General features: G+C 36.1%; 1 protein-coding gene across 8 annotated transcripts in view; it reads right to left on the bottom strand.

Moving 5' to 3' along the window:
* The window catches only part of CADM2 (cell adhesion molecule 2), a 660,501-nt gene that overhangs the window by 287,011 nt on the left and 347,173 nt on the right, over positions 1-26,317 (bottom strand). Inside the window, exon 1 of one of the 8 annotated variants that reach the window (XM_083836576.1) lies at positions 3,305-5,347. The exons of 6 other annotated variants lie outside the window; for them this stretch is intronic. The gene's annotated coding sequence lies outside the window, so the exon portion shown is untranslated. Of the gene's footprint in view, positions 1-1,778; positions 1,872-3,304; positions 5,348-26,317 lie in introns of those variants that run through there. One more of the 8 variants, XM_083836575.1, reaches the window with a different exon arrangement.

The raw sequence follows: 26,317 nt of genomic DNA, 5'->3' as shown, positions 1-26,317 counted from the left end.
TTTCTTTACTGATTGCTATGAAATCACAGCAAGCACGCTACTACTCTGCTTGTTCTTCAATTCCCCCATAAAATAATTACACATAAGCTATATTCTTAATTACCCTGAAATTGAATTTGGAACCAGAAGCTAATAACGGTAACAATGAAATCTAAAAAGTAGAAGTGTATACTTTTGGACATTTGATGTCTCTTGTAGTACACTATATAGCAAAACACCAACTACCCCTGTGTCGTACAGTGCAACCACCTTTGAATCCAGTTTCAAATACAAGGAAAATGGAGAACATTTTCCCTGTGATATAATGTTCTAGGCATTACCCATTAAAAGTGTTTAATTTTAGTAGCCCGTTGTCTAGTACGTCTTGTGTCAGAACACAAGTACCAGATGCTTTCCAAAACATCCTTGAAAACACAAGATAAAAGGACATTGGAAAAACAAATAAATAAATAAATACATAAATACCATAATTCTACACAAACGTTTAGTTCTGCTGTTACCAGAAGCAAAATCTAAACTTCATTATTTGTGATTTTGGCAGTCATTTCAGAAACTGTAAAGCACAGTTAGAAAATAACTTATCTGTTTTAATGGAAACCACATGAAAGAACAGTGCTTATATTTGCTAGCAAAGATCTTGGAAAAAACCATTTGTTATTATTCTATTGATAAATCAACCTGCATTCAACCTAAACTACTAAGTATCAAGCAACTAGCAATAACATTTGCCATTTCATGTTTAAGTTACACTAAAATTTCAGTATGAAATATATTGTCTACAGAAAGGTACACTTACAAAGTTTTCAAAGCCTCTGAAAAATACAGTTGAGATGATATCTATTTAACCAGCTATTTTTCAAACATAATAAACCAAAACTAAAAAAAAAAAATGTCTTTGTAGGAAGTTATAACACTAGCACTCTTTTTCCAAAGATGAAAACAACTTTGCAATTCAGTTTGGATAGCAAGTGCTTAAGTGCCAAACACTCACTGCAAGTCTTTTAAACAAATCAAATCAGTCCATCTATTTGATCTCTGCAACTTTATTCCTTCTTTAGAAAAATGAAGATGTTATGAAAACTAAAGACTTGCACACAAACACACACACAAAGAAAGGAAAAAGAAAAGCTGGTGGTAAACCACTAAGAGACAGGGTTTAAGCTTTTTTTTTTTTCTCTTTTCTCTTTTTTTTTTTTTTTTCCTGAGAATGCCAAAAAACAACAGAAAATAAATAGGTTGCTTTTCTTGGGAAAAAGTACCTTTCCTAGCAAATTCCGTTTACTTGTTGAGAAAACCAGTTCAACAGTTTTTGTTCCAGCCATTTCTCCCAATAATCATCTGTGACAATTCATGTAGCAAATCACTGGAATGATTCATATCTATAGTTTAATAAAAAATTCATAACTTAAATGAACTGAGGAACCAGGATGTTGACAAGCTTACTTTGCAAAGAACAAAGAAATTACACTAAGGAAAGATATGAACTCCAGACCCTTTATCACACATCAGATTTCATAAGAACGCTAAAAGTTATGAAGTCTACTATCATTCCTTTAACTTCAAATGAATATTCCATTCATTAGCAATTAAACTGTATGGTGAATGAAAAATCTCCAGAGATTTAATTTTTATGCATCTGCAGCCATAAGAATCATAGTGGAATAGCTGTTAAATCTTCTTGCCCATTTCTCTGATTTAAATGTTAGAAATGAGGATGTTTTACATTTATTTTTTATGCTAATGCTGGATGTCTATTTCTGGCAGTTCTAAAAGTTCACCTGCGCTTCAAAAATTCTTCAAGTTCTTCAATGCATCCTGCAGTTTTTCATGTTACTCTCCACTGAGCCATTCCTTGATGGAAAGTAACTTATTTGGGTGGAGAATGAACCTCATTTTGCAAATTGAAGATCCTGCTTCCCAAAGAACCTTCATCAAATCCACAGCTGGTTGAGAACCAATTTAGTGTTCACATCCTTAGCCAAAAATAAGTGGACTTCTAGATGAAACTATATATTGATAATATGACTAATGGTCAAGGGATATAAAGAATTTACAAGAAGCCAATATATATATATATATTCCCTGGAATATTTCCTTTTGGGAACTTATTAGAAAGACAAATAATTATTTTATTCAATACCATAACCATTAGAAGCTTAATGGCTATCAGATTAGAGTAAGATTTAGATAGATGTAAATTAACACTCTTGCTTTCGCTAGTTTTTTGTTTGTTTGTTTGTTTGTTTTAACATACATGACAAAATTCTAACAAGAAATCAGTGATTCACTGTAGCAGGAAATTAGGAAGCAAAGTTTAAATCCTTTTACTTCAAGTGAAGCAGTTATCTTCCAACAAGATTTCATCCTGTTCTTGTTTACCTATTCTGTAGTGTTGCAGAACACAATGCTGTGATATAGAGAGAAAGCCATGGATCTTCTCCTTAAACAGATCTTTACCTCCTTTATAAATTCAGTTTTCACCACACCTGTTAACATAGTAAGTCAGGCTTACGGGCTGTACGAATTGCTTGCTCACATTCACATTAATCATTCAAGTATCTAATAAGATACCTAGTATCAAAACATGACACTATTAAAAAAAATCATAAATATTTTAACTTAAAAAAGTCATCATTTTCCATTTCACCAAGAAGATGTGTATAATCTTGATATGGTAATGTAACTGTCCTAATTAACAGGTAATGGGATACTCTAAGTTGAAACGTGCTTTAACTGTTCCCATGTATGCAAAACATATAAATAATCTTTGAAGATGTACATCAAGAGAACAAAAAAAACATTCTTTACTCTGCAGTTAGCTGACAATGAACTAAAAGTTATGACAATTTCTGTTTGATTTTATAGTTACAAGAATGTAACAGTGTTGAGAAAAGATAGGTCACCCAAACTCAGCATACTCCAAAACATGATAGCTCAGCCACTCTCCTAAGACAGAGATTCAGAAATCTGAATAGTTTTAGGAAAATAAGTCCTGAAATCTTTTGTTTGAAACTGTTCTGTCCATTTGAATAAAAAAAAAAAAAATCTCAAAGTGCTCCCAGCTTTATCTCTTTGAAGTTTTTTTTACCATCTTTAAGATAATACGAATACCTACTAAGAAGGGACTTCTTTCAGAATTAAGAAGTCCACTACCTATGCCTTGTTTAGTCTTACCATATCCTCTTCCTTCCTCTTAAGTTTCCATATACATGGCTCGAGTTATAGAAAGCTTTTTGAGAATCTAGCTTACAGTTACCAATAGCTCCAAGAAAAAATAAATAAATAAATAAATAAAAAGACTTACTTGAGCAAGAAATTGGACTTGAACTGAACAAAGAACTATAAGAAACATTGTTTCCCAAACACAGACATATATAAGTATCATCTTAAATATGGGCTGCATTACTGGATTATCTAGGATCTACTCTGGATTATCTTGGTACCTTCAACCATTCTCTTTCACAGACAGAGACACATAATGTTTCTCACTAATTTACTTGCACAATTATTACTGCTTTGAAGCAAAGCTGAGGTTTGGGTTCCTTTAAGGGATACTTGTGTTCTGTTTCTAGACATATGAAATGAGTTGAAGAAGAGATCTAACAATTAACTGAACTATTATCTTTTGCTTCTTTACAATAGCCTAGATTTTTCTACATCTCTCAATAGCAGAACAATTAAAAAAATATATTGCAGCTTTTATTAAACTCCTCACTAAATAGATCACCATCATTTTGAATACATCTAACTCCTCCCCCACCACTTCCTCTCTCCTAAGTCTATCAAACCCACAGATAAGAAACAGTTGAAGAAGATACAGATTGTAGGAACAAAACACAGCTGTTTTCTGTTGCACCAGAATTGATGTGAACCAGCTCTCAATCAAGAGCAAGCAAGCCCTGACAGGATCAAAGGACCTCTGAACTAGGGAGTAACATCTTGCCTTGCACTGTGAAAGAGTGCACAGAGTTGGAAGACTAAGTATCATAAGGTCATACGAATGCTTGCAAACTATTGAACACAGCATTTCTGGCAATATCATTTACAGCAAGAAGGAACTACTGGGATAACTAAAAAGAGATTTTTCAGGCATCCCCAGAATAAACTAAGAGAACAAGTAACTTGGCAGAGCAGCAGAGACTTCTGCATATTTTTTTTTTTCCAGAAAACAAAGATTAACAAGTCGATATATATTATTTCTACATTGACTGATACACAAAGATAATGTCTAAACAGCAACTGTATATAATTTAGGAATAATCGATACGTACATGCTCCGCAGAGACAGATTATTTAATTCTAAGTATTTTTGCAGTTGGCAAATCATTCCCTGTTAGGCATTTTTTCTTTCATTAAGATTCTACATAATTTGATCAAATAAGGCAAAGTGTATACCAGCAGGAGACTGAAAATGAGTCTTGCTGATTCCAAGTTGAACTTCTCAGGAGGACTGAGGTGTTCATAGAAAGGGCTTATAAACACGTTATAAATGGACACAACACAAAAATAAGTGAACAGAGATGTAAACTGGAAACTTGCCTTAGTATTGAACATCAGGAAAAAAATTCTGTCACATTGGCAAATCTATACAGGAAATCCCACAGTATTCTATATTTTCAAGAGGAAAGGAAGTTAAGTGCCTTCATGATATTTACCGGTAACAAGGACACAACTCAGAAGCACAGTGGCATCTAAAAACAAAAACATTTTGGCCCTTTACATTTGGGATCAGCAACTCAAAGCAAACAGGTATGTTCAATCATTTAAAAAGAGGAATATTTTCATTAGATAATGATGCAAGTACTAAGTTTAAAAGTCTAACCGCAACAACATGGAAGTTTTTCTATGGACTTTCAATGCAAACATTGAAACAGTCATCTTATATTTTATTTTCCCTTCTCTAAAAATGAGATGCTACCACTACCACCGGTTGGTTCCCCCCTTTTTTGCTTCCCCTTTCTAGATTAAGAAACCAACACTGCCTGTCATTCAAGGAACCCAGTACATGATGTGATCTCAGTAGAACTAATCTTGCTTATAAGGAAAACGTAGTTGCTTAGTTCATCATTTTTTCTTTTATTTTCTTTCTTAACATTTACATTTGTCTTTTTCTAGCTAGTACAAATTATGCAATCTATAACTACCCTGGTGGCTTGATAGGGCATTATGAACAATAATATGGCAGCATAAAATCTAAGTTGCTTTTCTTCTCCAAAAGAAACTCAGAAAACTATACGTGTCTCAGCAGAAGACACATTACCATGGCTCCTCTGCCTCAACATGGTTTCACATATGGCAGTGGTGTTCGTATATTTTGGATAAATTAACAGAAAGAGCTGTTAGAGCTTTGAGGCTTTATGAGAAAAAAACATTTCAAAATTATGCTCATCTCCAAATAGCCAAGCCATAACAAAAGTGCTATGAAATAGCTACAAAAAAATGCACCAGAAGAAAGACAATTAAAGCTGGCTGCACAGCATTTACTGAAAGACAAAAAGGAGGGAAAACTGCAAGCAATGTTAATCAAAGTTATATTTCTCTTCCATGTATCTACAAATTTCAGAGTCCTAAATCTAAAAGATTTTTTGGATGACTGGAGAAAAGTTTCTTATAGGAATGAGACCACCACAGATTGCTTAAAGTCGTTAACAAATAAAGGTTCGATAATACACATTTAACTCAATTGTTTAGCAACAAAAAGATTACTGGAGTTGCACACAAAAACTGCAAGACATTTAAACCTCTGCATTTTTGCACTTCAACAACAAGTCCTAATGTTATGAAATGTCATAATGAGCAGTTGCTGAACCAGAAAATCAAAGTAAAAGATATGCTGTTCAAGATTTGCTGTTCTTGATGTTAGATAAATTCTTAAAAATCATAACACAGAAATGAGGTACTGAGGAAATAAAATATATTACGACAGCCTGGTTTACTTGTGCTTAAAATTTATCTAGATATTAAAAATAAATAAATAAAAAATAAAAAGAACACTGGGTAGCTCATCATGGCAACATAAGTACATTTTAAAGTACTTATCTGTTTTCCTTATCTACCATCATTTTAATATGTTTTAAAAATATTGAAATGTTTATTCTATCATGTATAGAAGTAGCATCTGTTATTTCACAAGTATTGCAAACTATTGCTCCATTCTGGATTTCTTTTCTGAGAAAATAAAAGATAATTACCCTTCATGGGTGACATATCTGATTTATTCCACACAGATTCATTTCATTTCATTGTAAATTATACTGTTTAATTCAATATTTTGAGTACCCACTATTGGAAGGGACATCTGGGAAGACCTAGCAAGAGATTTGCCAAAGCAGACAGTTAGAACTTGCAGTGAATTACGCTCATTAAATACTGTTTATAATTATTTTCATAGGGTGAGTTGTCACTTTGATATCGTCTGATCCCTTCTACTGTTTCTGATCCCTTCTTCCTAACAGCAGGCATGTTGCAGGCATACAGTTTCTGAGAGAATATTTTTGCAAGCATCTTCCTTTGTTGTGATTTTGAATCTTTATTTTTATTATAGGAGTCCAAGGTCAATATTATCAAAGCAAATATATGGAAATCGAGTCTTAAAAAGACTGCTATCAGTTGCTTCCCCTCCCTTCACAAAGAAAGAAAAACAAATACATTCTGCTTTAAATTTTACCCTCTCATGCAACAAAACTGTATTATAAATTGCACATGACAGACGAACACCCCCAAAGAATCTCTCTGGGTGCATGACAGCTGAGTTATATATTAGCCAAATATGATAGAATTAAGTGTCACTTTATATTACTTTCAATAAAACTGATGAATAGATTAAATTAAGAAAAATGCAAAAACTCTGTGAAGTTTTCATTTAAGTTGACCAAAGCAAGAAAATGCAATGCTGAGAATGTCAGTCTACTCATTATTCAGTAATGCTACTTCTAAATATTGCGTATTATTTAAAAATACATAACAAAATTTAAACAGCAGTGTATGCATTTTGATTTTATAAGAATACAATCCACACAGTTATAAGTTATAGTGCCCCCCTAAACAGCAAATCCTTGTAAGAACAATAAGAGCATAGTTTGACAATCAACATAGATTTTGAAGTGGTCTTATCAGAGCTTCTCAGTCACTTAGCCAAGAAGATCCTCAGTGAACAGGTGGGTGTTTGAAGGGTTACCTAAGATTTATAAAAAACATGCACTGTAACACAAGAAAAGCAGGTGCCAGAATAAAGGAAGTTTTTGGGAACTCAGGGAACATTTTAAGGAAAATTGGAGAATGACAGACAATATTTGTACTTTTGTAGGCCAAAAACCTATGAGATTTGGAGCTAAAATACTTAGACTGATTTAGCACTGTATGTATGTATTAAAGAAGTATCGATACCTTGCTAACACATGAAGCAGCATGTAGAAAATCAGGCAGGTTCTAACTACCCTGTGGTGAAAGGAAAAGGATATATGTATATTTTTAATACTATTTTTGTCATTGTGTATTTCTTACCCTTGCAGCAATTAATGCCACAGAGAACAATACTTAGAGCTCATCAAACCCTACCAAAATATTTGGAAACTTTTACTAGTAATTACTTAGGAATATCACAAAAATATTAGTAAAAACAGTGAAAGTTCTGAAAGCCATATGCATCGACACAGAATATTTTTGTAGGAAAATTAAATAAAAGTAACACTAAAACTTTTAAGTGTAAAATAGCTAATTCTTATGAGAGAAGCTACTGGAAATCATCAACTCTTTCATGGCAATTCCTATGCTCTAAAGTTGATGGAAATATAAAATAGGAGAAACAAACTTTCCAAAAAACAAGAATCTAACTGATTCAAGTTAAACCTGTTATGTTAGACTGTTTCTGGAATTCAGCTAGTCACCTACAAACAGTGTAGAATATAAGACTGATATATTCCAGCCATGAAATATCATATGGCTGTTATACTACTCATGCACTTCCTATGCTGCAATGATAAAAGCTGGGACAACATTCATCATAAAATGCCTTTTTTTTTTTTTTTTTAAAGCATAAGAGAATAATTTGCCCTTTTAAACACATACAAATTCAAAAGGTAAAATACTGTTTTGGCATCTCTTGGAAAGCAGCACTCACTGTTTGTATCCCTTTCTTCAGGGTTACACACATCAGCCAAACAAACTTTAGCCACTAGTACCATGAAAAGCATGAATGTGGTCACAAGAAACACAGAGAAAAGGTGGCAACCCAAGTCCAAGGCCTTTTCTAGTGTGCGGCAGAGAAGAAATCTCTCCTGAGCATCTACCTTTCTCCTGAGACAGCGCTTGCTGCAGACCACAACTTAAAATAACTACAGAATCTCATAGAGAATGATTTCAGGGTTTTTCCCTTTTTAAATATGAACAAAAATGCATAGTAATTGTGTAGTTGAATTAGTTACTATAGACCTTTCTCTAACGCACAACGAGCAGAACTTTGCTAGTAAGTTTTTAGCCTGTGCTGAAAAAATGACGTGTTAAATTTATTAACAGGGAAGACTTCACAAAGTGGTACAAAGATAAGAAAGTGTTAAGAAAAAACTGCCTTTTCCACTTTGAGATCACAAATTGCGTGCAAACTTAAGCCTGTCTAACTATAATGGTACATACGCTTCTTTACTGCTCAGAACCTGATAGCATAAAAAGGGAGCAGCTCCTTTTGAGTTTGTGTTCGTCCTAATATACAGGAAACCTGAATGACAATTCTAGTTTGAACCCAGAACCAAGAATTTTACTGTAAGTAATTTTATAAAACATTGTCACCCACAGGTAGAACCAAACAGAAGTATATTAGGACATAGTATCTCATAGACAGAGAAAAGCTGAAGAGACAAGAGCCCTGAGAGGATTCTTTAAATTTCAATACTGATTCATGCTGCTGTGATTCAGTCAAACTGTTTTGTCTGCCTGCAATATGAAAATGTTTTCCTTTCTGATAAATTACAATTGGAATAGGAGTGTTTCCATTCTACAGGGAATGAAAAAGGCCCCTTCAAAAATAAAGAGTTGTCACATAGGCATATCAGTCCTTATAGGAAAGTTAGAAGTGTTCAAAAGCTATGAGAATTCAAAAGTTAAAAGTATGGCTAGGGTAGAAAGCATACGCTCAGACATGGTGTAGGACACTGTAAAACAGATGTTCTAAGACAAGTTGTCTGAAGGCAGTGGTGCAATGGAAAAAATGAATTAGACTTCCTTAAATACTGCCATAATTCACAGCCTGGAATAACAGAAACTGTGATCTTTTTGAATAAATTGCTCTCTTCATGACAACATTTGTAAGGTTTCCTACAACCAGCTATAGGGGAGCATGTATTCTTGTCACAAAAAGAGTGCAAAAATAGGACTTCCATTCCACTGAAGAATGAAAGTGCATTTTGAGACCAGTACCACCAAGGCCAATAGAACAAAACAATGAAAATGATTAAAGTTGGTGAAACTTACTTTATAGCTTGGAGGTTAGAAAAATTGGCAAGATACTTGTGTATACACGTCCATGCTAACACATGCAGTGTGCTTTTTAATCAGATAGTTAAAGCCTGGAATTGAACACACTGAAACTAGCATTTGTTCAAACAAGAAATTTCAAATTCAATAGGCTGACATTTGCACCACTCGAGACTAGGCAGAATTACTATAGTGATCTGGATTCTCAAAGTAGCGGAAAAAGGATTAAATCAGCTTTGAATATTCTTTATTCAGGGCTTGCTGACTGTCTACTAGTGCGTGCAGAAATGTATATACAAAGCCTTTTAATTTTGACAGCTTTTGACCAACATAGAGCAGGCATTTATTTTTCTTGTGTGAAGTATGTGGTTTTCCCTGAAGAACACAATCTAAAAATAACCATAAACCCACAGAGGAAAAAGCTTTCAGAAGTTCATGTAGGCCAAAAACATTGCATGATTTAAAGGGAAAGGTTGAAGGTTTTTTTTTGTGTGTTTATTTTTTTAGTCTCATCAAATGCTTGTATGCTTGTTTTCTAGACCAATATTAGGTTCCCAATATTGGAAGGGCTGTGAGAACAAGTCACTTCTACTCCCTATCGTCTGTTCAAGGATACAAGAAGATGAACTCAGTTTTCAGGGTAAGATTTCCATTGACTACCAGGAAGGCAGAAGAAAAAGTGAAATCCATCTATAAAAGTTAAAGCAATTGAAAAGATTATCTCAATCCACTGTGCAATCTCTCCACATATTTGTGAAATATCAACAAACAGCTTTACATCTGTGCAGAGGGCTTAGATAAGTAAACACTTGAGTCCCTTCCAACCCTGTATTTTTGTGATTCAGAACAATATTTCATTTGCGGCGGGGGGGGGGGGGGGGGGGGGGGGAATAAGTAATATCAACAGACTTGCATCTAAATACCAATAACCTTTGTTGTAAGGAAAGTAAACTCAACTTAGGCTTCTGCCTGTTAACATTAGTACTAAAAGGTGCAGTAATAATTTTGTTCTTACTGTGGAAAACACAGCTGGAAAACTTTTCTTTTGTTGGTTTTACTTATGTATTTTGTAGCTTTATGTTCTTTTTCTAAACTGATGTGAGGATCCATGTCACAACTACATTGGGATTTCTTTTGTATTTCAATTGCTCCATAGTGTCCTTATTTCTCACCTGGTTGTTTACAGCATATGAAAAAGATGAGGCAGGTGTTGCACAGAAGGCTGACATTCCATCAGCCATACACTGCTCTCTGGTCAGCATCTGTTTTTATATATTCATGAGGTAAAGTATTATTGTTAGAAGAGGTTTCCAAAGAGATTCAGAAGTAAATTAAAGAAGCTACCCAGCTGGTGATTTTAATGAATAGGTAAAAAATAATGAGAAAGAATAATCAGACACAGTACATGATTTCATTGGAAGTATCTTCTCATTTTCTTAAAGTACGCATTTTTAAGGTTGGACAACAAACCAGTGTCCACCATGAACTTAAAATTAATTTACTGCTTCTCTGACTTAAAACAAAATATAAAATAATGTTCTTAAAATCCATGTTGGGTTAGGGGTGGAGGAACTAAAAAAAATAGCTGTTTCTCTTACACGCCTGAAGATGATGCATCTGGAATACCAAGTATGTTCTACCATTATCAGAAATCTAATTAAAACAACTCAAATGTGCAAAATTAAAAACTAAGAGGAAATACAAAATCTGTCCAAGCTCTTCATCACAAACTGGGGGGGGGGGGGGGGGGGGGGGGGGGGGGGGGGTAAACACAAAAAGAACCTGACTAGCATTTGTTATTTTTCCTGCATTTCCTGTGCAAAAACAGCTTGAGTTATTTCTTCATCTTGAGAATTTTTGATTTTTGCTGCAGTTAAATTGTGCCCTAACAAATAGCACCATGTTGAAGATGATCTGGGGCCTGACTGGCCAAGTCGAACGTGAGCCAGCAGCATGCCCTTGCAGCGCAGGAGGCCAGCTGAAGCCTGGGCTGCAGCATTAACAGGGCAGCCTGCACAACCACAGAGCTGAACCTCCTTGCCCTCTGTTCAGCCCTTGTGAGGTGACACCTAGGGCACCATTTTGAGCTTCCTGGTGAGAAAAGCATATTGACACACTGGAGAGAATCCAGTGGCAGGGCACCAAGTCAGTCAGGGGGGCAGCGAAGATGGCAGACAAGGAAAGGCTGAAAGGTCTGGGCTAGTTCAGCCTGGAAAAGCGTTGATCGGAGAACACAGTGAAGACAGAGCTAGGCCCCTCTCAGGGGCACGTGGTGATAGATGATATGGCAAGATGCAATGGACATGCTGAAGTGTGGGGAATTCCAACTATATATTACAAAAACAAAGGAGGAGGAGTTGTTTGTTGTTGTTGTTGTTTTGGTTTTAAACCATGAAGGTGGTTAAATACAGGCCCCAGAGAGGTTGTAGGATTTCTGTCCCTGGAGTTGTCCAAGCCATGACTGTACACAAGCCTGAGCCACCTGATTTAATTAGACATAGTGACCTCTGAAGGTCACTTCCAACTTAAATTATGGCCCTACTATTCTATTAAGGAAACATCCAAACAACTTTGACAGTGTTCCAACTCACTAAGGACTTAGACAAGTTTTCTTTGGACAGTAAAAATAATGAAGTTTGTTTTCCTACGTATTTGTCTTCCTTGCTCAGTAAATCTCTTCCCTCCAGCATAAAAATTCCCATAATCCTTCCCTGAAACACCCACAGGAAAAGAGGTGCAACACACACCACTATTAAATGGGAGCTGATTTTCTAGCTGGCATATTTGTGCTGATCAGCGAGTTAGCTGCTTCCAAACAGAATACAAATCATCTTGCTCGCCATGATAGACAGCTACTACGATTCTCTTGCCAGTGCTGCTCCCGTGAAATTTTGGGCACTGAGTATCTTGAAGACCTCTAACCTTTTGACAACTGTTTTTGAAGCTATTGGTTTAGAAATTTCCCGAGATGGTCAGAAGGCAGGCGGAACACACAGCCTCAGCCTCCTCAGAATCGCTGCAGACTAACGCACATCATAAGCAGCTTGAACTATGGCTCTGCTTGCTCCATGTGCTTTCTGACATCCAGTGTTGCCTTTGGTTTGGGTATGTCAGAAGCAGCCTTTGTTTTACTACAAGAAAGAGTAAGGTGTGCAGAAGTGAGATATTTCCTTATTCTTTTGTTTGCTTATGTCAAAGGTCAGAAACAAATCCTTAGATGCCAACATTCATTTTTCAAAAATCGAGATAAGTCAGCAATCATGAAGACAGCATTACCAAGATTGCTTTAAAAACAAACAGCCATTCAAAGCATATCAAATTTTTTAAAAGATATTTTAAACCACCATTTTTTCCCCAAATTTTTTTTTTTTTTTTTTTTTTTTTTTTATAGTGCAGGCAGTGAAAGTCTCCAGGATATAACAGGTGTAAGTGAATTGTAGCCAACTGCAGATCAAAATGTATAGGAATAGGGGAAATTCAGTATTATTCCTCTAGCATATTCATACTATTTCATATTTCTAATTACATAAACATTTTTAAATATTTTTTCATGTATCCATGTTACTGTTACGTAATAGTTAAAAAGAAATAAACTTCTGTCCAGCCAGTTATTCTTTTATTTTAAAATGCTGTAGAAGTAAAAGGATTAGTGAGAGAAAGAATACTTTTTGGAGGATGAAAAGGCTCTGATACATCAAAATCAAGAGTTTTATTTACAGATGCTACATTTTTGCTTTGATGTAAACTAGCATACTAATATTGGTTATTTTACCTGTTTTATACCCACAGTATGTGCTATTGTGCTTGACAGCATAATTTCACTGAACTTGTTGAAGAACAAATATATTGCGGGCTATTTGCTGCACAGGTACTTCCAAAGCAAGCTTAACACTTGTATACAAGATCTTGTTTCTTTCACCAGATTGCTTTTCAGTATCAAGTGTTCTTTTAACGGTGGTTTTAAGCTTTTCAGATTTTCTAAAAGTCTGGACAATCATCAGGGTCTTCTAACATGTTCTTACTAAAAAAAATCTTTGTTTCAACTGCAAAACAATTCCACAGACAGAGATTCCTCCATTAACAGAAATCTGTCAACAAAAAGAAAAGTCTTGCTACATTTTTGTTTTATTTTGAACAAAAAACTTGGCTAGTGGCTGGCTATTGCTTAGCACAGTTTGCACAGAATGCTAACTCCAGCCCCGTGCAGATATCAGCTCTTTACTACCCTTCTCATTCCATTCCCTTCATAAACACTGTCAGCAAACTCAATAAATAAGTAATGTCAAAGTGGGGTTGTCTTGGGAAGGTGATTCAAGGCATAGAAGAGTCAAAGCGAGGCTATTCTGCTGAGCGTCTTCATCATGCATCACCGAGTATAAATTCATCTATTGAAACAATCACCTAAACTCTGAACTAGAAGTGAAACAATTTTTGACTCTTGTAGTGCAACTCTGCTTGAGTAATTATTTGTTATCTAGAAACAAGATGTTAAAGTACACATGAACATTCTTTGAAAACAGCACAATATCTCATTTGCTTCTGTTGTATTGTTGCAGGATCTCTAAGGTCTGCAGTGATGATCTGCACATATAAAATGTTACACTATGCTTATCTTTATATTAACGCATTCCACATTATGGAACCCATTTGAAGGCTTCTGAAACCAAATTTAAAGTTTTTGAAGGTTAAGACTCGGCAAGTCTGCACTCAGACTTGTTTCATTATCCTGTTACTCTGAACTCCTTGCTTTAAAGCAACTGAGACAAAATTAATTAGGGTAAGAAGAAATTCATGCTTCACTTAAAAAAAAACCACAAACAATCTCTAATATACAATTACTGAAAGCAACAAATAGCCAGTGTTTCGTGTTTTAGATAATAACACTTGAATAAAACTGTTCAGGTCCACCAGTAAGGCACTGCACCATCTACAATCAACAATACAGGTGGGGGAAGCCTCATTTTCCCCCCACTCCTAGATGTGACAAATTCTTGCTGTCATAGAGCTTCATTCTCCTGTATTTCTTTTAATCTCCCACTGCTACAGCCTACTGCCTTTTGACAGTTTTTATGTTGAAGCTTAAAGAATCAAGGTAAGAAGCACAATGTAGAGATGAGATGGAAAAGGGATCCATGGGAGGAAAAGGAAAAAGGGTTCAAATACATTCTTGGCTGCAGAATTCAGAACAAGTTTTTTGTTTTACTGTGTCTTATGGTTAATTACACTTCATAATGTTTTCTTTCCTGTTCGCTGTTCCATTACTAGGATCATCCTTCTCATTTCTTATTTCATGAAAGACTTCGTTCTCATATGGATGAGCAAAGTGTCCTCCCTACCCCCTAGCACTTGCCTGTCAAGGAAAAACAGAAGAATCTATAGGCCCTGACAGCTTAATACATTTAGATTCATTTCTCAGTAGAGATAATATTGGAAAGAATTTGTGTTGGTTGGCTTGTTGTTGCTGTTCCCCCCCCCCCCCCCCCCCCCCCCCCAATTTTTGTTGCTTTTGTTTGCTTTTCTAGATTTGTTGCTATTCTAGATTTTTGGTTTTGCCCTCCAAGCAGATTATAATTTGAAGTTTCAAAAACACATTTACATATTCACATATACACACTATGTGCATACAGTTAGTCTCCATTCCTCATACATCCAAAGAGCAAAAAGTATTAATGAAGGAAATGAATGGAAGTGTTGTCTCTTCCAATTTTCAAAACAATTAAAGTGTTCAGTATGAATGCTGAGGAGCAGTAATGACGATGCATTTTTACATGTATTTAAAGAAAGGAGAAGGCATAAAGTTACTTGGAAAAGGTATTTTGTAAGTGGCTATTCCTCTTTCAAACATACTTTCCATGAAGTACATTTTTCACATCCATTACTAGTAACGTTAAGAGCTAGTTAGAAGTAATTGAGCAAACTACTGATAGGTGGCTGCTAACAAGATGCTTGATGCATGAAGTTTCTCACGTATGTTGCTAAATTACCTTACAATCTGGATACTCATCTCCTGAAGTCTGAACTAAGTATTCGTCAGTATGGAGTAGAAATACCACTTATTTTCCTAGATACATGGTACATTATGCAAAATTGCATCTTCCTCCTCCTCCATTGCAGTTCTCCCATCTTCTCCCTGGTGATCTGTCCAGTATCTGGCAGTTCATCCCTACCCCTTGCCCTGCAGCTCAGAAAGCTTCTCTAATTCAAAAGCATAGGAAGAACTGAACACAGTGGCTCTTGGAAAAAGGGAAGGTCAGTGGCTGCGTGTCACAAAAAATCCATCAGTATTTTGTATGGCTTTTTTCCCTTACCTTCTATCATTCAGAGAATAAAATGACACCACCAATTTATATATATACACAGAGATAGATCTATATACTATAAATAGATAGACAGATCTCCAAAAGAACATTTAGTATTTAGAGATTTGCTGTGAGACCAGTGGAAAGGGACTGAAAGGTATCCAACACTTAAATACCAGCTCATCAAATAACATATCCTGCAAGCTGTTTTTCACTTTCTCCTTTGTTTCACTGAAAGTATACCATGCTAAGTGAAACAAAAATACTTAAGAAACGTCTTTGTCATTTCAATTCTCATCTGAAGTTCTTCTCCCCCTCCCTAAACTGTTTTGTTACTTTCTATGCAGCTCTAATTATGCTGATACTGTTGGTACTTCCTCCATAATCATGGTACTGTTGCAATGGTATAAACAGCCCAAATGTCAGAGGGCTTGAGATGATGGTCGAGACCTGTCAAAGAGCACTAGAAGCAGCAGTAGAGACTGTGCAGAAACTATACTGCTTGTTTGAAATCATATCTAGATAGTTTGCAATATACTCTTAGCAACTTGATTTAAAAATCTGAGATAATATTTAAAATATTTGTTTAACAATGCAACGCTGACAGTCAGGCTTATGTGACTCATCTAATTATATTGATACTATGCTGGTGCTCCTGAAAGAGATGACACACTTTTAAGCATCAGCAAAATAAATTACCCTATCGTTTTCTCATCAACAGCCTGCTATCTTCAGCTTTTACAACAGGAATGCATGCTTACATGGATCTGCATTAAAAAAAAAAAAAAAAAAGCAGATTTCAATGAAACAAAAATTATATATACAACATAAATCCATTTTCCAGAGCACCTCCTCTAATTACTGAGGTTTCTCTTTATACCTTTAGAGCTAACACACATGAAAGACACAAATGTCTTTGGCTGATAAGTGAACTCTTCAGAATATTAGTTACAACGACACCTGAAGTGAGTGCTGGTTCTCAAAAGCCATCTCTGCTCTTACATTTCATCTGTTATCCCAACTTTACTTCAGACAAGAGCTGAAAGTGTGCATACTAAGGAAATCTGAATTTATTTACCACTCAAGCTTTCCACTGATATTTTCATCTACATTTAAACTACTTTCAGCATAACCAAACAAGACTCATATGTATTGCTAAAACTACTGTCTAGCTTTGCATGTTGTTTTTTTTTTTTTGAGAACCCTCTCCCACAACAAAAGCAAAAAACAGTTGAGCCTAACAGCTACAAACTAGCAAAAGCAAAACCAAACTCAGTTAATAAAGGTTTCCCAGTAAAGAAAAGGAACTGACTAATTTTACTGAACTTACGTTGATGGTTAAAAACACAACAGCGGAAGTTGGTTCTTTCTCCTAATAAACCACCTGTCCAGCCTCTTTTCTGTCTTTGCACATCCTCTTAACACATTGCAAAGATACACACTTTCACAGTGATGACAGGAAAAGAATGGCAAATAATGCTCATAGTAGTGCTTCCCAATAACTAATCTGAAACATTTGCAGCTCTTGAGAGTTACTCCATGCAAACACGTGCAATGGCAACACCAGACAGCTAGCAGCCTTCCCCTTGAAGACTGCAAGAGCAACGGAGAGAGTGCCTATGATGATCTTATCTTGATCGAGATACTTCCTGATTGAGGGTGAGCCAGACCTCTCTGGCAGTTTCTGTATAGTACATTATCTGGAATAAAAACCTTTTCCTTGCCAGCAGGCACTGTGCTACGCTTCTTGCAGCTGTCTTATCTATTCCAGATTACAAGAAGCCTTTTCATGAGTTAGGCAGGGTAGCAATTTGGAAGCTTTCTCAAAAGCTTGAACTTGTAGACCCACTAAATAAGGCTTAATGTTTATAAACGACGTGTCTGAGTAACACAAAGCCTCTGGAAGAAGCTTCCCTGTCTTTTTGTTTGAGAGACATAGTAGCTTTTAGGTGCCTGGCTGCAAAAAAGCGATCAGTTGATCTCACAGTCTGGAATGGTTTGTGGCACAGCACAAGAGCCTCAAATTATACATATATATATTATACATATATATAATATATATATATATGTATATATATAATATATATATAATATATAATATATATATTATACATATATATTAGTATACAAAAAATACCTTGAACTGTAGACTGGTATGAATAAAACAGTCATCACCATAACACCCTCAAGGTGTGGTGGCTATTTGCCTTGTATTCAACATTATGTGTCTTAGTGCTTTTTGGATAGGAGACAGATATCTACCAGTACAGTGCTCATATCAGTGCATGAGTCACCACCATATCAAATTCAAACAATGTACTTCCCAAAATCTAACAAATTCAGTAACGTTCTGGTCCTCTGCCTGTAAGAAAAATTAAGATCTAGAATTGTTCAATTTTGGTTATTACACTATTTTAATTATTTTATAAAACCCGTCTTATCAAAAATGCAGTGACAAGTGATGAAAAATATTAATGAAAGTTGAGTCCAGCAAGTGAAAATCATTGGTACTGCATAATGTAGCATCCAGGCTTAGCCTCCATCAGCCACCTTACAGTCACCATTAGAGTTCTGGCTAGTAGTTTTGACTAGGTGTTGAGAGCACCTATTTTGACGAGACCTGGACAAAATAGTTTCTCAGTGCTAAAGTATGTTATATTTTTCAGGAGGAGAGGGGATGATTTCCAGCACTCCTGAGCTCCGATCCATGTACTAGAAGTACTGAGTACTTTCTACCTAATTGTATCATCAGAAATAGTCTTTCACAGTTTCGATTTGTTAGTCATGGAGGCTTATTGTATATCACATAATGCATATTTCGTCCAAATTTCTCCTGTAATTTCTAATGCTGAATCTGCTCTTGCAAATGATCCTTCACTTACTTTCCTTTCCTTGTGTGTACTAGGAACCAAAACATTCTCAAATGCAATTTAAGAGCTTATTTGTCATTTCAGTTATTTGAGAGAAATTTCTTTTTTTAAGCACCTCTTGACAGATGGTGACCAAAGTCATCTAAGCTAGTTCAGTGACTGAACAGTTTTAGTTTGCACGGGACTTAAAATTTATTAAAACAGACAAAGGACCCTGTGGTAATAAAGTCAAAGAAGTAAAGCAGGCTTTGGTGGTTTGATCAGGAGCAATGGGAAGGACATAAAGGGAAAAGCTTGCTAGTGTCAGGCATCCCATTTTGATCAAAGAAGTTCTCCTGGGTTGTTCTGACAGTTTTGTCCGACTAAAATGAAGCTGGTTCCAGCAAAAACATGAGCAGAATTCTGTAGGTGTCATTTGTCCTTACTGGCCTGGACACACAGGCCTGCAAGCTTACCACCATCAACTACACTTGAAATTCTCTATATATCATTCTGCTTTTCTTGTACTTTACCAAAGCCACCATTGAAAAGGAATAAGATTCCATAAACTACATGATCTACCTATTACATTCTCACCTCTTTTTCCCTTTTCCTCTGCTTTGATAGACTATTTGATCTAATCTTAGTATTTGAATATGACATGAGATCACCTTCTATTTAAAGATTAGAGAGCAATTACAAAGTCATTTACTGTTTTCTACAAAAGAATAATCTAAAAGTCCATAACAGTGTTTAGGATTACATCAGGGGAGGTTTAGGTTGGATATTAGGAAAAACTTCTTTATCAAAAGGGTTGTTAGGCATTGGAATGGGCTGCCCAGGGAAGTGGTTGAGTCACCATCCCTGGAGGTCTTTAAGAGACGTTTAGATGTAGAGCTTAGTGATATGGTTTAGTGAAGGACTTGTTAGTGTTAGGTCAGAGGTTGGACTAGGTGATCTTGGAGGTCTCTTCCAACCTAGACGATTTTGTGATCTAATGAGGGGACATAAGAGGCAGAAGGTAAAGTAGAGAGAGTGACATAGCTCTGTATGGTCCTAAACAGGTATATCTGGGCTGTACTTCTGAATGACTTTCTAAAAACACACTCACTACAATAACAGGGTGCTATAATTGATTGTTGCCAGCATGTAACTATTTTTACTTACAACAGGATACTGTCAAAGGACAAGGTTGCCTTCAATGTGTCTCCAGCGTTTTAAAAAAGTAAACCTGACTAGTGTGTTTGCATGCATCCACAATTGCTTGTTATTTCTGAGGGGTTTTCAGAGGGAAGGGGGAGAAAGGCACATCATAAGCTTATGAAATGCCTTGAAAACGCTGCTGCTTATCAAAGGGCATAACCCAGTTGTCTGTATCTATTTTATTTATCTTCAATAGTGCAGGTACCATTTCAATTGCTTCAGGCTTTCAATGTTTCCTAGTTTAGATGCTCTTTCTTTTTTTTTTTTTTTTAAAGTGTCTGAAAGCTAACCCCAGAACCGCTGCACGAGACAATGAGAATCTTCATGAACAGCTAAAAATGTTGATGCAAGTAAACCTGCTGACTATTTAAATGATGAATTTGAATTCACTTCAAAAATATTTTAAGAATGCAAAGTAATCCCTAACAGGCTTACTGTATCAACCATCAGAAGCCTTACAAACATGATCTAACTCTACTTGATGGTTTGGCACAAGAACTGAAAGAGGAAAATAGAAGGTTAAGTTCATCAACACGTTCACATTTTTGCTGTTGTTTCAACATTGTTTGGCTTAAAGGGCTGCTGAATGTAAAGGCCACAAGTTACTCCAGATTCAGTCCGATACTTCTTTACTTGCAGAACAAGTGAAATCTTCCTGGTATCGATATAGCTATTTCTGCATAAAGTTCCTGAAATCATTTGTAGATACTGCATTCTTCATTCTTGCTTCAGAATGAGTCTATGCTGCAGCACAACAACAAGGTAAGGTAGTGCCCTATCCTAGACTACTGCACGTAACTCAAGTGCCAATAGCAATCTCCTTTAAACAGCACAGAATTCAGCACTGGATGAATTTACCCTAGCTCTTACCAGTGCAAGTCAGCCTGGACTGAACATTTCCTGTTACAGGTAGATGAATATTTCATTTAAATATTTCATCAAGTCTACATAACATAGCATGGCTATAGTGTGTGAAGATCTATCCATTAAGAACCGCTAAGTAACAGTATTTTAACTTCAAGTTATATGTATGTGATTGCTACTTAAGGAGATAAGTTGCTGACCTCCTAGTTAGATTATTAGATGATTCCTGAGTTTTTCTCTAAATTCAGATGGTATCCTGCCACAGAGTAACAAGTTAAATGGTTATGTTAAATCAGTAGTTTTAATGTTTTCCAATTGAAAGTTAGACTAAAGCCTCTACCTATATTAACATTTAAAAATAAATAAATAAAATTATACCCTACATATAAGACCAAAGCCGAATAACAAAGACTACAAGATGAAGGAACTACCATACTTTAAATGTCTCATGGGCACCCTTTTATTCTGTGCCCATTTACACTTCTGAGTTTAACTTTCAGTTAAGCTAATTTTCAGCATAGGATGATTAATTCTCTATATTTATATAAATCTCAAATCTCAAACGATTCAAGTTAGAAAACCTCAAAAACCAATGGAAATACTTGCATGCTTGTTACACAATTCACAGCTCAGCTAACTAAACTTCAAAACAGGTTCAGATTGATGCTTGCAGACAAACGTATCCAGTAAGGCTTATAAAATATTTGCATTACTCCATCTGACCAAACAATGTTCCCCTGCTGCACCATGTTTCTTTGTGGTTAAACATTACAAGCAGTTAGAAAGCATTTCCACTTTCATAATGAACACTTGGCCACGTTTAAGAATCTGTAAAGTTTTTAAATAGCCTGAAAAATAAATGCATGATAGAAATCAGTAATATATATTGTACAATCAAAGGGTTAACTATCAGCTTCAGGTTCTCTAATTATACAGTAATATAGACTGGGAAATTACTGCCAATACTGGGGCTAGATTAGATAGGTAATTGAGTTCAGTTCCTTGAGTTCTGATGCTTTAGCCAGATTGTTGTTGTTTGTTTTGTTTGTTTTTTATTAAAGTTTCTTAATGCTTTACAACACATTAACAGCTTTTTGAAATGACTTGAGTAACATAACTAAATGCAAAAGAATGACCAACAACAGTGGTCGAACGACCAAGCAACAGTGCTCCTATGAACACTCTGTGCTGGAACTCAGAGAGGGATTGCATTGTTTTTACAATAAGGAATTCTTTGGCCCCATCATGACTCTGGCCTCAGCTTTCTGTAGCACGCTTCACTCAACATACATGCAGAATGCACTTTAATTTCATCCTTGGGTTGTATACACATATCCCTGGTATTTTTAGTAGCACTTTAGATGTATAAAATCTATTCCCTATGCCCTCATCAATTTGAAATTACCATTTTAAGGCTGATTAAATAAGGATTAGTGCCAATGTTCCACTTATTAGTCTGTGTCTTCAACTGGAACTGATGGTGTAGTATTTGTCAATAACCAGTTCACAGCTTTAAACTCCACAAAATGAAACCTCTGCAAGACAGTCCATCTGTCAGAAGATTTTATAGCTGGCTCCCATGTAGAAGAAAACCATCTATTACAGGATGATACAAGCTGAAAGTGGCGTGTATCACAGCTGTTTGATTACTACCAGGAAGATGACTAGCATCTCCCTTACAGCCCTGTATCAGAATCCAGCAATGATGGATTGAATTTGCCTTGCTTTAGCATGATGATAGATTACCTCCGCAGTATGTGTAAGAATGGTAAAGTCTGGCCTAAAATTAATTAGGCATCATGACTAAAAGATGCTGGTCTAAGTTGTGATTTCCAGCAGACCTGAATAGTTAGCAAAACACCTCAAAGACCTTTCAAAAGTCTAAATGATATAACCGTAACCTGGGAATTCCTCATAGAGGTATAGACCCTTACTACACAACCGCCTGGAAGACATGGATTAGGTTCAGAAATTCAATGAGTTTGTTCAGTCTGAACTCAGACATGCCCTAGTCCCCACAAACATACCAGTCCATTTAAGTCACTTGTCATAAACAGTACATTCCAACTTAAAAAACAAAACAACAACAACAAAAAAAAACATACTATGAACAGAGATCTAAGTTATCCTGTTGGTCTAGTAAGCAAAAAAACTGAAGAATCACATCAAAACTGTTAAATCACGGTTGTTACGGAATAAAAGCTAAACAAACAAACAAAAAGATTTGCATCTGGTACTAAAACATCCCACCCCCAAAACGTTGGCAAATACTAGTATATTTCATATATAAATATCATTACTTCTGTATGTTCCCTAATCTCAAACACAACTTGGCCCACCCTGTATTTTAAGGGATTCCCCTCCCCCCCAATATGTTTTGGGGTTTTATGTGATGTATTCACGTATCTTGTAATAATTGATAGAAGTTTGACCAGACTCTATTCACACAGCACTTGCATGTCATTCAACAGAACTAGTTTAAGTTTTTCTCTAAATTTTATTACAGTATATTTTGTATGGTAATTTATACTATATTTTATAGCAGTTATCAAGACAGGTAAGGTTCAAAGAGCTAGGAACACAGCAACTTCGATAGATAGATAGATAGATAACCACATTTTATTCAAATCCCTAACGGAACTCAGTTAAACAAATTTACTCTTCTATCTACAGCAGGTGTATGCCTATGTTTTAATAAAAGACTAAACAACAGCCTTTAATAGCTTTTAGTTTTTAAGTTTGAGCTTAAACAAGGCAGGTGAAAAGACAGGGTTTGAAATTAGGCCCTACTGGCAGTTTAACTTGGCAGGAGTGGTGGGGCAATTGTGTTGTTTTAGCTGGGGTCTGGGTTCAGGTGATGCTTTTCTAGTATCAACTTTCCATTTTCATTTCCTTTAGAACTCTCTAAACACAGCTGTGTTAAAACAGAACGAGAGGAATTTTAACGTGCCCTTTGACTGACAAGCATTTTCATATGCACAAGGCATCTAAAGCAGTTCTTTGAACTGAGAAAGTAAGACAACGCAAAGAGGCATTGGGTCTCCAACTTCATTGAATTGAGGACAACAATACTAAAGCAGTGACGCTGTGCCCTCACACCTAGGGCAAGAAGGCATCAGACACCTCTCACTGCCAGGAGCCACCTCCACATCTTAAAGACAAGACACAGCTGATGAGCTGGAGGCCAGGAATCACTCATCTATGAACTAGAACTGAAAGCAGCACAATCCTCCCACTGTTTGGTTTTATAGAGATAAAGAAATCTAGTGGGGGTTGTAAAGCAAAGGTAAAAGACAGAACCAAACTAGCTCATGTAATTTTAGATGTCTCAATCAAGTAGCTAAGGACCCCCTTTATAGCCCACTGAGGAAAAAGACCTCTGTACTTCGGTTTCAACCAGCTGACTTATTTTAGGCACTTACTCAATGCTGGGATGACTTGAACCCCAAAAATGCCAATTTTTTCCATTAAATATAAAAGGACAGAAAGTCTAGACAGCTATCTTAGATGGCACATTCATGATCAACAGGAAGGAATACGGAATAGCATGTGAGTGAGCTCCTTTCTCCATTGTTGTGTAAGCTTAATTCTGACAGTACCCCATTAGGTAGTACTTGACCACCTCCAATTGTTTTGGTCTAACACCAAGTTACACTCAAGCGATAAAAAAATCAAAACATGGATAAGATGGACACATTTGGCCTTGTTTTTTTTTGTTTTATTTATTTTTTTAAACAGGAGTTTCATTGGAGGTCTACAAAAAGGCACAATAAAAGAAACATTTCCTCCCTATCTTCTGCAGTATCACACAGCCTTATCACACAGCCTGCAAATTGCAGCTGTCCTCAAGTCACTGTAAACAAATTGTTCAGCAGCTAGAATGGAGAAATTTAATGATTTAACCACACTATAAAACCCATCCTGATCCAGATGCCTCCACAAAAAAAGGATGCTACAGCCTGCAAGAAATATGGATACATTTAAAGGATTTCCCTCAGTACTGGTGGGGGGAAATGCAATTGGTAACTCGTTACCAAAACTCACATCTTCTCTTGTATTTCATCTCAAATTCAGAAAAAAAAAAAAAAAAAAGCGAAACAACTACAAAAAAAAACCACCAAGTAAAAATGTCTGCCAGCTATATCTGGCTGCTCAACTTATTTTCAGCATTTTACAACTCTGAATGGGAGGTTAATAGTTAGAAATTATCTACATATCTACATAATGTAATTATCTACATAATGCAATTATCTTGCATGCTACCTATGTAGGTTATGATAGCCCCAGGCTACTTAAGTCTCATGGAATGGATCCAGGCATGGAAACTTGCTCTGGAAAAGCTTTAACATAACTAGGCAAACTACTTCCCACTAAGCAGGAGGTAGGAACATGTAAGAAGTCCAAAGCTAATGGGCTTTTGAACTTTTCTTTTTGATACACTATGTCTTTCTGGTATGGGAAAAAGGGTAATGAGGAGAGTAATAATGAGAAATGACATAGTTGAGTCCAAGACAGCATTTTCTCATCCATTAGGATTTTTAAATCTAAACACAACTTAAACTCAGTGTCTGTAACAAATAGTTCCATAAATAGCAAAACTAATGAAGCCTGCTTTTCTATGCATTGTGCTCTCTAACGCCAAATTACCAGGTAGCCAATGTTTTTATTTTATCTCAGGTCAGACAATTTCTACTGCTCATCTTCATCTGTAACGCTAGGGATAATAGCTCCACAAACAGTAGAAAAGCAAATTTCAACAAGTTAGCTACTGCGCCCTTTCCCTCCCTTTCACAGAAATGTTCAAAGGTCTTCTGCCAAAACCAGCTCTGTCCATTTGGTAGGGAGCCCAGCCCTGGCAGGCCAGCCAGCCCCAGTGCACTGTTTGCAGAAGACTCACTCAGTCCTGCTGTTTGGTGGAAAGACAGCAAGTGATCTGGGACAGTAGCAAGGTCCAGACTAAACCAACTCAGTAGGGTGCTCTTCCCCTCAACTTGTCTCATTCCCTTTGCTTTGCCTGCCAGCTGGGTAGCATGCACTGGATCTGCCAGATGACGAAGAGCTATTTAGGGCAGAATATAAGGCAGCTTACTCACCACCAGTCCTGCTCAATCAGGAACAAGCCATCTGAAGTTACAGTAAAAAGTGAGGTTGTTAAAGAGCATATGTCTGTGCCAATACCATCGAGCATCTAACACACCATAACATTTTTTTTTAAATGTTTCCTTGGTTATGACAGTGATATGAGACAGAAAAGCTACACCTGACAAATCAGCATGTGATTCAAACTGGCCACACATATCAAACTTTAGGATTCTTTTGCCACTAACAACAAAAAAAATGAAATATTTAACATCTTTTCCATATAGAAAACCTGGAATTGGAAGGACTCATCTTCTATTGGTATTTGTCTTGTAACACATGGACAATACTGACTATACTTGTGCTGAGAGGTTCTGGGCATGTTTTGTGGGGCACCCCACATCACGGCTTTTCCAGTGCCAACACACTGAACTTGGCCACATTCAATACCAATGGTAATTCTAACAAAGCAGAAGATGAAAAAAGCTCTCCCTGAAACAGATAAAAGCTACAAGTGTTAAGCACTACAATCTGATTTTTCTATGTGCATAACCA

The sequence above is a fragment of the Anser anser genome, assembly GCF_964211835.1.
Source record: "Anser anser genome assembly, chromosome: 1".
In the NCBI taxonomy this organism is placed as follows: domain Eukaryota; kingdom Metazoa; phylum Chordata; class Aves; order Anseriformes; family Anatidae; genus Anser; species Anser anser.
This window is presented reverse-complemented; position numbering and strand designations above follow the sequence as displayed.